Genomic DNA, 12,772 nt, shown 5'->3' with positions numbered 1-12,772 from the left:
CGTGTCCTTGCCACCAAACTTTTCAGGCTGAGACACTCCTTGTCACTTATGTCACCCCCAACAGGATATGGTCTGAGACACGGTCGTACGCAAACTGTGTCAAGGTCGAAAAGTGCCTTTTTAACTCCAGGTTTTAGGGTTTCCTCTTTTTCTTAGTTCGGGGTTCTTCTTCTCCATCGGGAGGACTTTGATGAGGATGAAGATCGAGCTTATCCACACCTTCTAGGGTGTAAAGTAGCAAGTTGGAGGCACAAGAGAAGTGATGTTAGCACAATGAGCTCGACATCGGAGGCAAATCTTAGAGTGAAGGGAGTCATCACTTCTTTCTCTAGATCTAGTCTTTTCTACTCCATGTTGTACCCACCCATGAGGGGATAACCAGCCTCGGTGTCCCGGAGTACGATCTTTGTACTTTGGATGCTAAAAACACTTACACTCTTTTGATCTTCGGAGTTCTTTTGGTTCTTGTGTTAATCTTGTGTTGGAATAACTTGATGTGTTTGATTTGCACAGTTGCTTAGGTACAACTTTATGTGTTGATTGCCGTAGTTGTAATTACCTTACATTGTTGCAAAACTTGATGTGCAATAGGCCATAGTTACCTTAGCAAAACTTGCTATATATGAGAATTATAGCTACCACATTTCTATTGAGCACACACTAGAACCCTAGAATGTTCCTGGTAGAACTTGAGAGTGAGTGAGCATTACCGAGTGGAAGGAGAATATCTTGAGGCATTGTTCTCTTCTATTGACACTTGATCCATTCTCCTTTATCTCTATCATTTCTCTTCCTTATCTTCTTTTTAATTGTTCTTTTATTTTGCTCAACTTCATTATCTATTTAATTGTAACTAGAGATCAGTGTTAAGTTAGTATTTTTGTCAATTCCCTGAGGTTTGACTACCCAACCCCTCACAGGTACTACTATATCACTTGTGTGCGACTTGCATACTTGTAGAGAATACATCAAGTTTTTAGCGCTGTTGCTGGGGACTGGTAACTATGAAGAAAGCTTATAATCTGGTGTTCTAGTTTGTTTATATTGTGCATATTTGTGTATATCTTCTTTCTTTTTTGATGCGTTCTTTATTTTCACATTACTTTCTTGCTTTACTTTAAATTTTCTGTGAGCTTACATTGGGCTCATCTATGAAGTGCAGGTACAAGTGTATGACCCATGGGAGTACATCGACCCCACCAGTTAAACCTGATCCAAAAGTAGAGAGAACCTTTAGAAGGAGATGATAAGTGCTTGTGCGATAAGAATGCGAAGTGTTCTTTCCTTATGATGAGCATTACTTTTATCGGGTTTTAACGCTAATATGTGTGTATTTATGTTACTTTTATGCAGATAGGATTGTGAGGCCGAGTATAAGAGAAAGAAGCCAATGTGGATCGTAAATGCACCAATTGGAGGAAATCTTGAGAAGGTTCAAACGCGAAGACATAAGTCACGTTCGAAATGCAGGAATATGTGCCAACCTCCTCATATTCAAGTTAGCACAATGATTTAGAGGGGCACAAGACAGTCACATTCAAGCATTACGGCTTGTGCATGTATAGCAAGATCTCCACCAACATGTCCGTTATTAAATAAGCAAAATGATCTATGACTTAAACGTGTGCCTGTTTACTTTACCTCAATGAAAGCATGGATTCGGGAGTGTTCACAGCAAGTACTGTTCAAAAACGGGCCGGTACTATAGCAAAAATACTGCAGCAAGTACTGTTCACAGCCGGCCGAAGAAGGATGAAAACAGAGGATCCACACGGTAATGTAGAAATTCCATACGCCCGTGCGAAAAATCCGATGTCAGCCCCGATTCCCGATTCCAGCACTATTTAAGGCCGACTGATTTCAGCCCCGATTTGAGAATTCATCCCTCCATCTTTTCCCCAACTTGAGAGAGGCCTGCGGCTAGAGTTTTGGAGAGGTATTGGCTAGGTATTGGGAGAGGTTCTACGGCTCCGATATCGCGCTCCATTTGGAAGAAGGTTAGTCAAAGAGCTTTTATCGACACCAATCCGGTGAGGTGTATCCTAGGCCGGACAAAGGGACCTTTAGACGAGTAGAGGACTCTCAATGAGACCATCATCATGACTATCGAGGGAGTTTTCTATGGATTCATTGCTTTTACATTCGATTTAATTTATTGTAATTAGCTCCATGGAGAGCTAAACCCCCTAGTGGGTACTTGGATTATGAACCCTAGGATGTATTCGCTTCATTGAACCTTGTTATTATGCTTTCATTAATTGATGTTTTTATAAAGTTCCAATCTTGAATGCATTGATTGTATGAATACTCCCTTAGAGTAACACTAGGGTTGAGAGTTCTTATTGGTAACCCTTGTGAGTTAGTGACACACCACGAGAGTTAGACAAAACTAGATTAGAGAGGGTTGAGAAGGTGAGTCGAGAGGTAGCGGAGCGTCCCCTTTCCCCTCCGGTGTGATTTATTCTACCTCCAATTCCTCGAGTTCTTTGCGGTCATATTAGAGTGAATGGGCTAAGGGATGACCTTCCGCTGGGGCTTAGTTGCGAGTGAAATGGAGTGAAGTGTTAAAGTGATTTTAGCATCTAGGGCTTAATTGTGGCCAAGGACCGTACGCCTGGACCAAAGGGTTAGGTCTATATATAGGAAGAGGATTTATCACTTGGAATCCCTAGAACTCATTGCAATTCTATATGAGTACGAGGTTAAGAGATTGTTCAATTTCTCCTCCGGGACATGTATAGGGTTAGGCATGATTAACCTTAGATTTGGGGCCTTGTATTAAAGGATCTCCACAACTCATTATTGCATTAGTCAGGAAGCATAATAGATTGCACTTGAAATGATTGTCCTAGGCGGATCAATATCCGAGTACCCTATTTATATTGATTGCCTTACCTCTCCTTTATTTGTGCTCTCTCTCTTGTCTCTTTTACTTTTGTTTGCATTACATCTTGTCATACAAATCACTCTTCATATTTCACTTAGTTAAGAAACAATTTAAGTATTTTTATTCCCTACACTCTGTGGATACGATACCCACTCACTTGGGATTTTATTACTTCGACAAACCCATGTACTTGCTGGACATACGCAAGGGGCGTTGTCAGGAGACTACATTAGATTAGTTTGAGTAATACATGGTCTGTTGAAATTAGTGTGGAAGTGGATCAAGATGTGGAAATGGACTGCAATCACCCACAGAGTATCTCAGATTTTGCCCGACCAAATCTAGAAAGGGTCAGTTCCAGCATTGTTCATCCTCCTATTTCTGCAAATAACTTTGAGTTGAAGCCGAATTTCATCCAGTTGGTGCAACAAATGTGTTAATTTGACCTATTTCAGGATGAAGACCCATGTGAGCATCTCAGAAATTTATTAAAGATTTGTGATACATAGAAAGTGAGTAACGTCTCTGAGGAGGCAGTTCGCCTGAGACTCTTCCCATTCACATTGCGAGGAAGGCCCTAGCAGTGGCTAAATTCCTTGTTACCCATGTCTCTTACCACATGGAAACAGGTCTTTGAAGCATTTGTTGCTAGATACTTTCCTCTTACAAATATCACTAAGCTCAGAATTGATATCTCTTCATTCCGTCAATTGGAGTCCGAATCATTGTATGAAACATGGGAAAGATGCAAAGAGATACTATGGAAATGCCCACCACACGGAATTGTTGAGTGGATGCAAATTTAAATTTTCCACAATGCAATAAACACTTCTACCAAATAGATGTTGATACAGTTGCCGGGGGTTCATTATGTAACAAGAAACCTAGTGATGCATAAAAGATGATTGAAGAGATGGCAAGCAATGCGTATCAGTGGAGTTCTAAAAGGAACAAACTGGCAAAAGCTGGTGGTATCCATCAAGTTGATGTTATCACAACTCTTGCAGCACAGGTTGAAACAATATGAAAAAGGTTAGACAATATGCAATCCCAATATTCAAGCTTGGGGCCCATTCAGGATAATTCCGGCCACTTATTTGACTCAAGTTTCCCACCTACTGTGATGTACGTGTAGAGAAAATTGAGCAATTGGATTTCCTTGGTCAGAATCATCATTACCAAAATAATCCATATAGCAACACTTATTATGTCGGATGGAGGAATCATCCAAATTTTTCATGGAGTCAGTTAAGACAAAGTCAAGCAACACAACAGCAGTACAAGCCTCTATCTCAGGTTGCATCATAATCTTAACCTTCATCCTCTTCTGATTCTTCTAATGATGTTACCAATTTAATGGCTTGATTCATCAAGAGTGCTGAGACCCGTTTTGATGGTCATGAAGAGATGATCAGAAATACAAATGCAACTATGAAGAACTTAGAACATCAAGTGGCTCAAATGTCCAAGTTACTGGAAGAAATATTACCAGGGACCCTTCCAAGTAACACGGTGGCTAACTGGAAAGAGTCATTGAAGGGTGTGTCCTCAAGATGTGGGAAGCAACTACAAGATCCTGTTGAGAAAGAATATAAACTGATAGTTGTTGGACAATTAGTGATCTCTGACAGAGACAACACCCCATAGAACAAACCTCCAGTCCCAGCATATCAGTAGAAACGTCCTTTTTCCTCTAAAGAAAAGAAAGACTAACAGGATGAACAATACAAAAAGTTCCTAGACATGTTCAAGACTTTGCACATTAATGTTCCATTTGTAGAAGCTCTAGCCCGGATGCCTAGGTATGCTAAGTTTCTAAAAGAATTGCTCACCAACAAGAGGAAATTGGAGGATGTATCTTCGGTAACACTGAGTGAGGAGTGCTCTGCTTTGCTTTGCAATAAACTCCCCAAGAAGGAGAACGATCTTGGAGGCTTTATTGTTCCATGCACGATTGGGAGTTTGGTTGATGAAAAGGCACTTGCTGACCTTGGGGCAAGTATTAATTTGATGTCGTACAGGATTTTCCAGAGCTTGAGTCTTGGGAGCCTAAACCTACAAACATGACTCTCTAATTTGCAGACTGATCCACCCAAAGACCACGGGGCAAAATCAAGGATGTTTTAGTCAAGTTGGACAAATTTATATTTTCGGTGGACTTCAACATCTTGAATATTGATGATATAGTGGAAGTGACGTTAATCCTGGGATGACCATTCTTGGCGACGTCCAAAGCTCTCATTAATGTGAAAGATGACCGAATGACTCTTCGAGCCGGTGATGAAGAAACCAAATTTAGGCTTCGCAACTCCATGCGACATACCATGGATTTTGATGATACTTGTTATTTTGTTGATGTGGTTGATGAGCTTGTTTCTTATTTTATGCAAGAGACATTCTTGAAGGATGAACTCAATGACCTTTTGGAGGACATCCCATTTGATGATGACAAACCGGGTTTGGCAATAGAGGAAGTCTAGGGTAGTATGCATGGACTCCAAGCCACTTGATAGGCAAATCTCCCCGGCAAAGAAGTGGTGGATGAATTTAACATGCAAAAAGAAGAAGACACTCACTTCATCGCCTGAACCGTGCGTCCCTCACCATGTTGGTAGTCAGGCATATGGTGAGATCCATTTAATTAATATGTTACCTTCATATATATGCAATTGTGTCTCAGGTTGCCCAGAGTGGTCTCAATTTCACAAACCTCCGTAAGAGCATAATAGGTACATCAAGCTAGTGATGTTAAACAAGCGCTACTTGGGAGGTAACTGATAAGTGCTTGAGTAGATATATTTTTATATATGTTTTACATGCATTGAGCATCATTTTTACTATGGTTTATGTCTCATATTGTGTTTTTGGTGTTTTTTTATGCATATAGGTTGTGAATACCTTGAAGAGTGAAAAGGAAGCAAAGATGGGCTATAAAGACATAATGTTGGGAATTCTTGTTCAATTCAAGGACCAAGACATGAGAGGAGTTCATGAACGTGGAAATGTGTGCCAACTTCCAAGAAGATTCAAGTCAATTCACTAGTTGGAAGGGCACAAAGGCAGCAACATCTTCATATTCCTTCTCTTTGTGAAGATTGCAAGACCTCTCAAAGATACGTCGATGAAGAAAAGTTTTATAGCCTACCACATGGACGTGTGCCCGGACATGTGGCCTCAAGAGAAGAGTGTTTGGACCGCGTTTTGTGAAAAGTACTGTAGCAAAACAACTGTTCACCCGCCCGCGTGGAAATTTCTGCAGCCCAAGCGGGCACGTAGAAAATCCACAAGGGCACGTGAGGGCACGTGACTTACGCGATCTAAAGCCTATAAATAGTCGTTTTGCCCTATTCTTTCTAATCTTTTGTGCGGCTCTAGAGGGGTGAGACGGCTAGGGTTTGGAGAGGAGATCTTTGCGGTTTTGGAGGCACTTCGTCACCAACTTTGATCGATTCCTCCTCCATCATAGCATCAAGGAAGCCACCGGTGAACCTAGCTTCGGAGTGGGTCCTTCAAGACGTCGAAGCTCTCCATCAAGGCCATCAGTTTATATATAAGGGGGTTTATTTCTATGGTTTTAATGTACTTTCATTCATTGATGGTGTGTTTTGTATGTTGCTCCATGGAGAGCTAAAACCCTAGAGGATATTTGGGCTTGTGAACCCTAGGATTCTCATCTTTTGTGGATTTGCTTAGTGTTTCTATTTAATCCGAGTTTGATTAAGTTTTGATCTTGTATTCTCATTACTTGTTTGTTTAATTAATCCTTGTGGTTGATTGGATTTGCATGATTAGTTACTTTGATGCGAGAGAGGTCTCCATTAGAGTTAGAACTTCAAGATTGAAGAGGGTTGAGAAGGTGAGTCATGAGATAGTGGAGTATCCCCTCTCCCTTCCGATTGAATGTATTTTATCTCCGTTCCTTAGGCTCTATGCAACCATATTTGGTGTGAGGTGTGAGATTGAGAGATTTCTCCGCCGGGACCTTGTAGGGGGTTAGGATCCTTCGCCGGGAATTAGGGTTTTATCAATCTTTAGGAATCGGATACACCTCTTGGAATCCCTAGAGTGCTTTACAGTCATATGTGGTGTGAGGTGTTGAGATTGAGTGATTTCTTCACCGGGACCTCATAGGGGACTAGTATCGGTGATCAGAAGGCCGGATCCGATTATATTTGGATTTCCATTACTTAACTTACTCATCATAGAAACACTTTGCTTATTCGGTACCTAATACCTGAATCCTAGGGGGAGCATTGCCCGAATACCCCAATTTTACTGATTGAGATCTCCATCCATTTAACCCTTGCATATTCATCTCCGGTATTCACTTCTTCGCACATTAGATCACCACACCTTTCCATTTATCATTAGGTTAGAAAGCAGAGAAGAAGTTAGTACTAGTAGCCCTGTTCCTTGTGGATTCGACTACCCACTTACCGGGGTAATTATTACTTCGACACCCATGCACTTATGGTTTACACGCATATTCGGATGCATGTCAGTAACCCAAGTTATTTGTTTTGTGTTGGTTATCTTCGTCTTTTGTTTTTGTTTTAGGTTTGCTTTCTCCTAGCCTCATGACATCCAATCTCTTATGGTCTTGTGGTTCTCGTGATCTCTTTGGTTTGATTTTCATGTCGATTTTGCGTTTCATGTTTGGCCATGTGCTTTATCGTTCATTTTTGGAGGAAGATTCTCTACTCTGAAAATTTCTAGGACAGACACGCTCATGTGTATGCCCCCGATTTTCTCTAGCCAGATATCTTGGTAAACTTTTAGCGCACACACGGGCCTAACATGATTGTGTCAATGTGAAACACGTATTCTGTGCGCCTTGCACGATCATGTAAGTGCTGAATTATTAATTTCACCATTCTTCATTGATTTTTTGGGAGATTAGCACCCTTGGTGAGACGATCATGTCACCCCTTGATTTTTATGCCCCAAACCTGTGATCCAACATGCACGTGTCACGGGTAGCTGCACCCCTTCGCCGCACCTCTTCCCATTGATTCGCCTGACTATTTATCCTCTTTTAGGCCTATTTAGTGGGGTACGTTTGGTTGCAACGTCCATCGTTGTCTCCCTTTCGTTGATAACCTTCTGTTGTTTTTCTAGTGTTCCATAATTTCGGTATGTTTTCTACATTTTATTGCAAATTCTTTGTGTTTTGAGTGTGGAATTATTTGTTTTTCCAATTCTTCATGCTCACATTCATGTGGATTGCATATCTTGTGGCATTGTTCGTTGGTTGCTTCCCCGCAAGTGTACGGGATCGCCAAGTAATACCTCGTGTGAAGACACGAGGATCATATTCCACGGGGCTAAGGATCTCCTATTACTCCTTCTTGAGCTATTATCTAGCCTAAGATCTCAAGCGATGGATTTTACTCTACTAAATGTAATTAAAGCTAAAACGATATTTGCCAACAAATTAAAGAGAACACGCAATAAGCAAGCAAGAGAATCAATGAAATGCAAAGGCCTATGGATGTGGATCCCCTTGAGGGGTTATCATGCAACATGGATGATGATCTAAAGATGCAAGGGTAAAATGGACCATGAGATTCCAAGATTAGAACAACCCCAATTTCTTGGCGATTGAACCCTAATCCCATACGAACATAGATAGGAATTTCTCCCAAATCTATATCCCTACTATTGCATTAAGTATGAGGAAATCTTACTTAGGAGTAAACCTACTCTTCTTCGGATTAAACCTACATGGAGGGCTACCAAACACCCGATTTGTCGGTGTGATGATACAAGTATCCCCTTCTAATCCATTCATGATCTAATACATGTGAGAAAGTCACATCTACATGCATCACTTATAAAAGAGCTACGGATTTCTCCTTAGTGTAGCACTTAGCATGAAAACAACGGATTCAATCCCAAAATTACCCAAACATGGAATTAACAAGTTATCATCCAACATACAAGATAAAACCACCCAAGATTCACCAACACCCGGTGTCCTTGGGGGTCTAGAGTGTCATCATCCCACAACAAGCAATACAAACAAGCAAAACATGAAACAAAAGCATAAATGACACTCCCTAGATGAAATGGTGGAGGAGGAGGTGAAGAATGTACCGAATGACGCTTTCCCCGTCAAAGGAGTGCCAAATGACGCTTCCTCTAGCCGCGGGTCTCCTTCCTTCAAATAGTGGTAGATTTCCCCTTGAATGAAGTTGCCTTCTTGCCTTGAGAGTCTTGGACCTTGGGCTTGGATGATCTTCTTTCTTCCTTGCCCTTCTTCTCCTCCCCAAGGTCGCCACAAACCTCTCCAATGTCTCCCCAAAATAAGCCCAGAAAAAGGTCTAACAAAAGGTCTTTTTCTGCCCTAAAGTTAGTATATATACCCCCCCCGAGTCATACGGGTCGTATGGGGGTCATATGGGAGGTGTATAGCACTCAAAAACCCTAGATTCGCGTTCCATACAGGGTGCATACGGCCTCCATATGGCCCCGTATACTGGGTAGTTTTGAAATCTGGGCAGACACTCCGAATCATTCCGCTGCTACAGTCCATACGACCCCATACTAGGTAATATGGGGGTAGTATGAAATTCCTGTTTTCTTATCTTTTCACCCAAATGATATCTTTTTGTTCTCCATGGCTTCCTTATAACCTACAAAGCAAATAGTAGATGATTAAGCATAAAACGGGCATCAAACCTCAGAAAATACATGCAAAGTGAATACGATATATCTATGAAAACATCTACATTTAGACACTTATCATTCGTCATCCTTTTTGGGATGTTGTTAGAGTCCCTATTTATGGAAAATGACCAACCTTGGCATGATCGTGTCCGGCGTGACACGATCGTGCCCTAGCTGAATTTTGATTTAACTCTTGCTTGGATACGGTCGCAGTGCCCCTAGCATGATCGTGTCCAACCTTTGATTCAAAACTTTAACCTGAGTTATTTTATGTTCTATTTGCAGATCATGCCGAAGAAAAATATTGCTGGTGGGCCTTCTAAGTGACGTAAGTCTAACACATCGTCACCTGCTGGGGAATATTGGCCCACGCTTGATGCTCAGCCCCATATTAAGAGATATGCTCGTCTCTCTCATTGGCGTTTTGGTGAGTCACGAGAAATAGATTGGGACATCTTGTGAGATATTGGGCTTGAGCCTGAGGTGCGTCACTTATTGCATGCTAGGGCATGGAGGCAGTTGTTTCAGATTATTGACAAAACCTATGAGTAGTTGGTTCTTGAGGTATTGTACACTTTTGGGCTTTCGAGGGGCACATTGTGTTTCACCATGCAGATTATATTCAGTTCCAAGTTTTTGGCACACTATAGCGTATGAGCCTTACTGAGTTTTCTGTCCACCTGGGATTGTACGATGCTGAGTTCATGCACATCCCTGCCTATGATGACTTGCTTACTTCTAGACCTGCAGGGGATCCCCTTTGCGATGCCTGGCGACGGTTGAGCTCCGCTCCCACCTATGATCCCTGTCGCACCAAGGCCAGCGCACTCCGCTCCCCACACTGTGGTATATTCATTTCCTATGCAGTCATACTTTGACAGGCCATGGTGACAACATTGGGGTTGTCAGTTTGCGAGATTTTAACTTTTTGTTAATCATGGTTGACAGTTTTCATCTATATTTACGATATGAGGTTGGTGTGTCCATCTCTCATCATGGGACATCCCCGCGTGTGGGTGCTTTCTTCGTTGGTCCTTATATCACTCTTCTAGTTTTCCACATGGGCATTCTACAGGGGACCGATAAGATGCATGTGGTCGGAGATGTGGCGCCTATGATCCTGGAGACACTTTGTTCGATGAGATTGGTTCATAGTGTCATGACAGTTTGGGGGATTGAGTATCGTTTCACTTTACCCGAGGATCAACTTGCTATAGACGCTGCTGCCCTTGCTTCTACATCTGTCCCTCGAGCCACATCTCGCCACATCTTCTCCGCCACGTTCAAAGCCACCACCTGCCACTTCTGGCCTAATTTTCTTCTGTTCATCTACTCGGTTTTAGTGGCTACAACGGCATATGGTGCGCATTGCTGAGCATTTGGGCATTCGAGTATCATCGGAGCCGATTTTCCCTGTGCCCTACTCCGCTTGTCGGTGTTAACACAGCCGACTTGGGTGTAGCTATTTATGCCTTGGCCACTCCCTCCGACAGTGATTCTGGCGATTCCACTGATGTAGAGAGTGACGCATTCTGATTTAGCAATCTATTTATTTCATTTTGTTTTTGCTATTTATTTTCTCTTTTTATGGTTTGGTTTGCACTTTAGTCAACAAGCGATTCTCCTTGGTGTACTAGCATTTCGGTTTGTTTACTTTTCTAGTTGCTGCATATCTATCCTATTACTGATGATTGTTTCCATTGTGTCCCAATTTTTATCTCTAAAATTGTGTCGTTGCTCAGAGTTTGCAACACGTGAGAGAAGCACCATCACTCTTAGTGTTTGTTTTGGGATAAATACCATATGTCAGCGACACAATTTAATTCTCAATTCAGGGCAGTCACTTTATCCCTTCTTCTTACATTTCTCCTCATTTCATTGCATGGTTTATTTATATTGAGGACAATGCAACTATCAAGTGTGGGGTAGGGTTGCATGCTTGTGTGGGTGATGAGTGCCTTGTTCATGATGATCTATGATTAGTTAGCAGGTGATGTTTAAACTTGGGGGGACAAGTGTGTGTTAGTAACCATTGTAGTGAAATTACGACTTTCTTTCAGTTCCTCAACCTAAAACTCTTGTCACCTTACCCTACTTGTGGTTCAACATTTCTTGTGTTACAAAAATGTTGGAAAGTCAGATTCCTTGTTAGGAATGCCCTACCAATAATTTGGTAAAGTTTAGTTATGTAAAAAGTTGGTGGATAGAGCTATCACATTAGATGAGTGAAAGCCGCTCTTGCGTAGTCAAATTTTGGGAATCATAAATGTATATTTGATGACCTACCGGGGAAAAAGGATAACCCTAGGGTTGTGTGAAACTACCGCCCTTGCATTTATTGCCATTGTAAATACTATTGACTGTGGGAAACACAAGTAGGGTTTTGTACACACACGCACTAGGTTTTGGGAGCAGGAGTAATGTCATTCTTGTACATTCATGCTTTACTAGCACCCATGTCTCCCCTTTGTTTAAAACATATCACACTATCCTGATATTAGTGATAAGTGCTTGTGTATTACTAATACGAAGTATTCTTTTTTAACATTGAGCATTACTTTTCTTAGATTTGATTACTTATACATGTGTATTTGTGTTCTTTTGTGCATATAGGGTTGTGGAGACAATAGTGGAAGAAAGGAGCCAAAAATATAGTTTGGATGCACTTTGTTGATGAAATCTTGGAGTGAACAAATGCGAAGACACAAGTTGTGCTCAAAGACACGTGATTGTGTGCCAACCTCTATTGTTCTCATACAAACACATGGTTAAGATGGGCACAAAGGTAGTCACATTCGCGTGTTCCGACTTGTGTAAGGTTAGAAAAATCTCTATCAATGGGACATTATTGAAGATGCAATGCGATCTACCACATGGATGTGTGCCCATTCATGTGGCCTCGATAAAGAGTGTGGATTCAGAAATATTTTAGCGATGTACTGTAGTAGTTTACTGTATTAAAATATCATACCAGTTACTGTTCACAGCTCACAGAAAACTGTAGTTCCAGAAATTCACACGAGTGTGTGGAAATTCCACACGCCCGTGTGGATGCCCGATTCAAGCCTATTTAAAGCCGTGACTTATGACGTTTTAGGGAGCCCTTTTTCCAACCCTTTCCTTATCTCTTCTCCATCTTTGGAGGCACTTACGACTAGGGTTTGTAGAGGCTTTGGCAAGGCTTTTGGAGTGGTTCTACGGCCTTCAACACTATGC

General features: G+C 41.6%; 1 non-coding gene across 1 annotated transcript; it reads right to left on the bottom strand.

Annotated features, from left to right (window-relative positions):
* Window positions 1-3,564: 3,564 nt before the first annotated feature.
* LOC120264157 lies at window positions 3,565-3,671 on the bottom strand. The gene has a single exon (XR_005537329.1). It is a non-coding gene; the product is annotated as a small nucleolar RNA R71 (small nucleolar RNA).
* Window positions 3,672-12,772: the final 9,101 nt, after the last annotated feature.

The sequence above is a fragment of the Dioscorea cayenensis genome, chromosome 6 (genome assembly GCF_009730915.1).
Source record: "Dioscorea cayenensis subsp. rotundata cultivar TDr96_F1 chromosome 6, TDr96_F1_v2_PseudoChromosome.rev07_lg8_w22 25.fasta, whole genome shotgun sequence".
Taxonomy (NCBI): domain Eukaryota; kingdom Viridiplantae; phylum Streptophyta; class Magnoliopsida; order Dioscoreales; family Dioscoreaceae; genus Dioscorea; species Dioscorea cayenensis.
The sequence above is the reverse complement of the archived record's forward strand: the minus strand, read 5'-3'. Positions and strand labels throughout refer to the sequence as shown.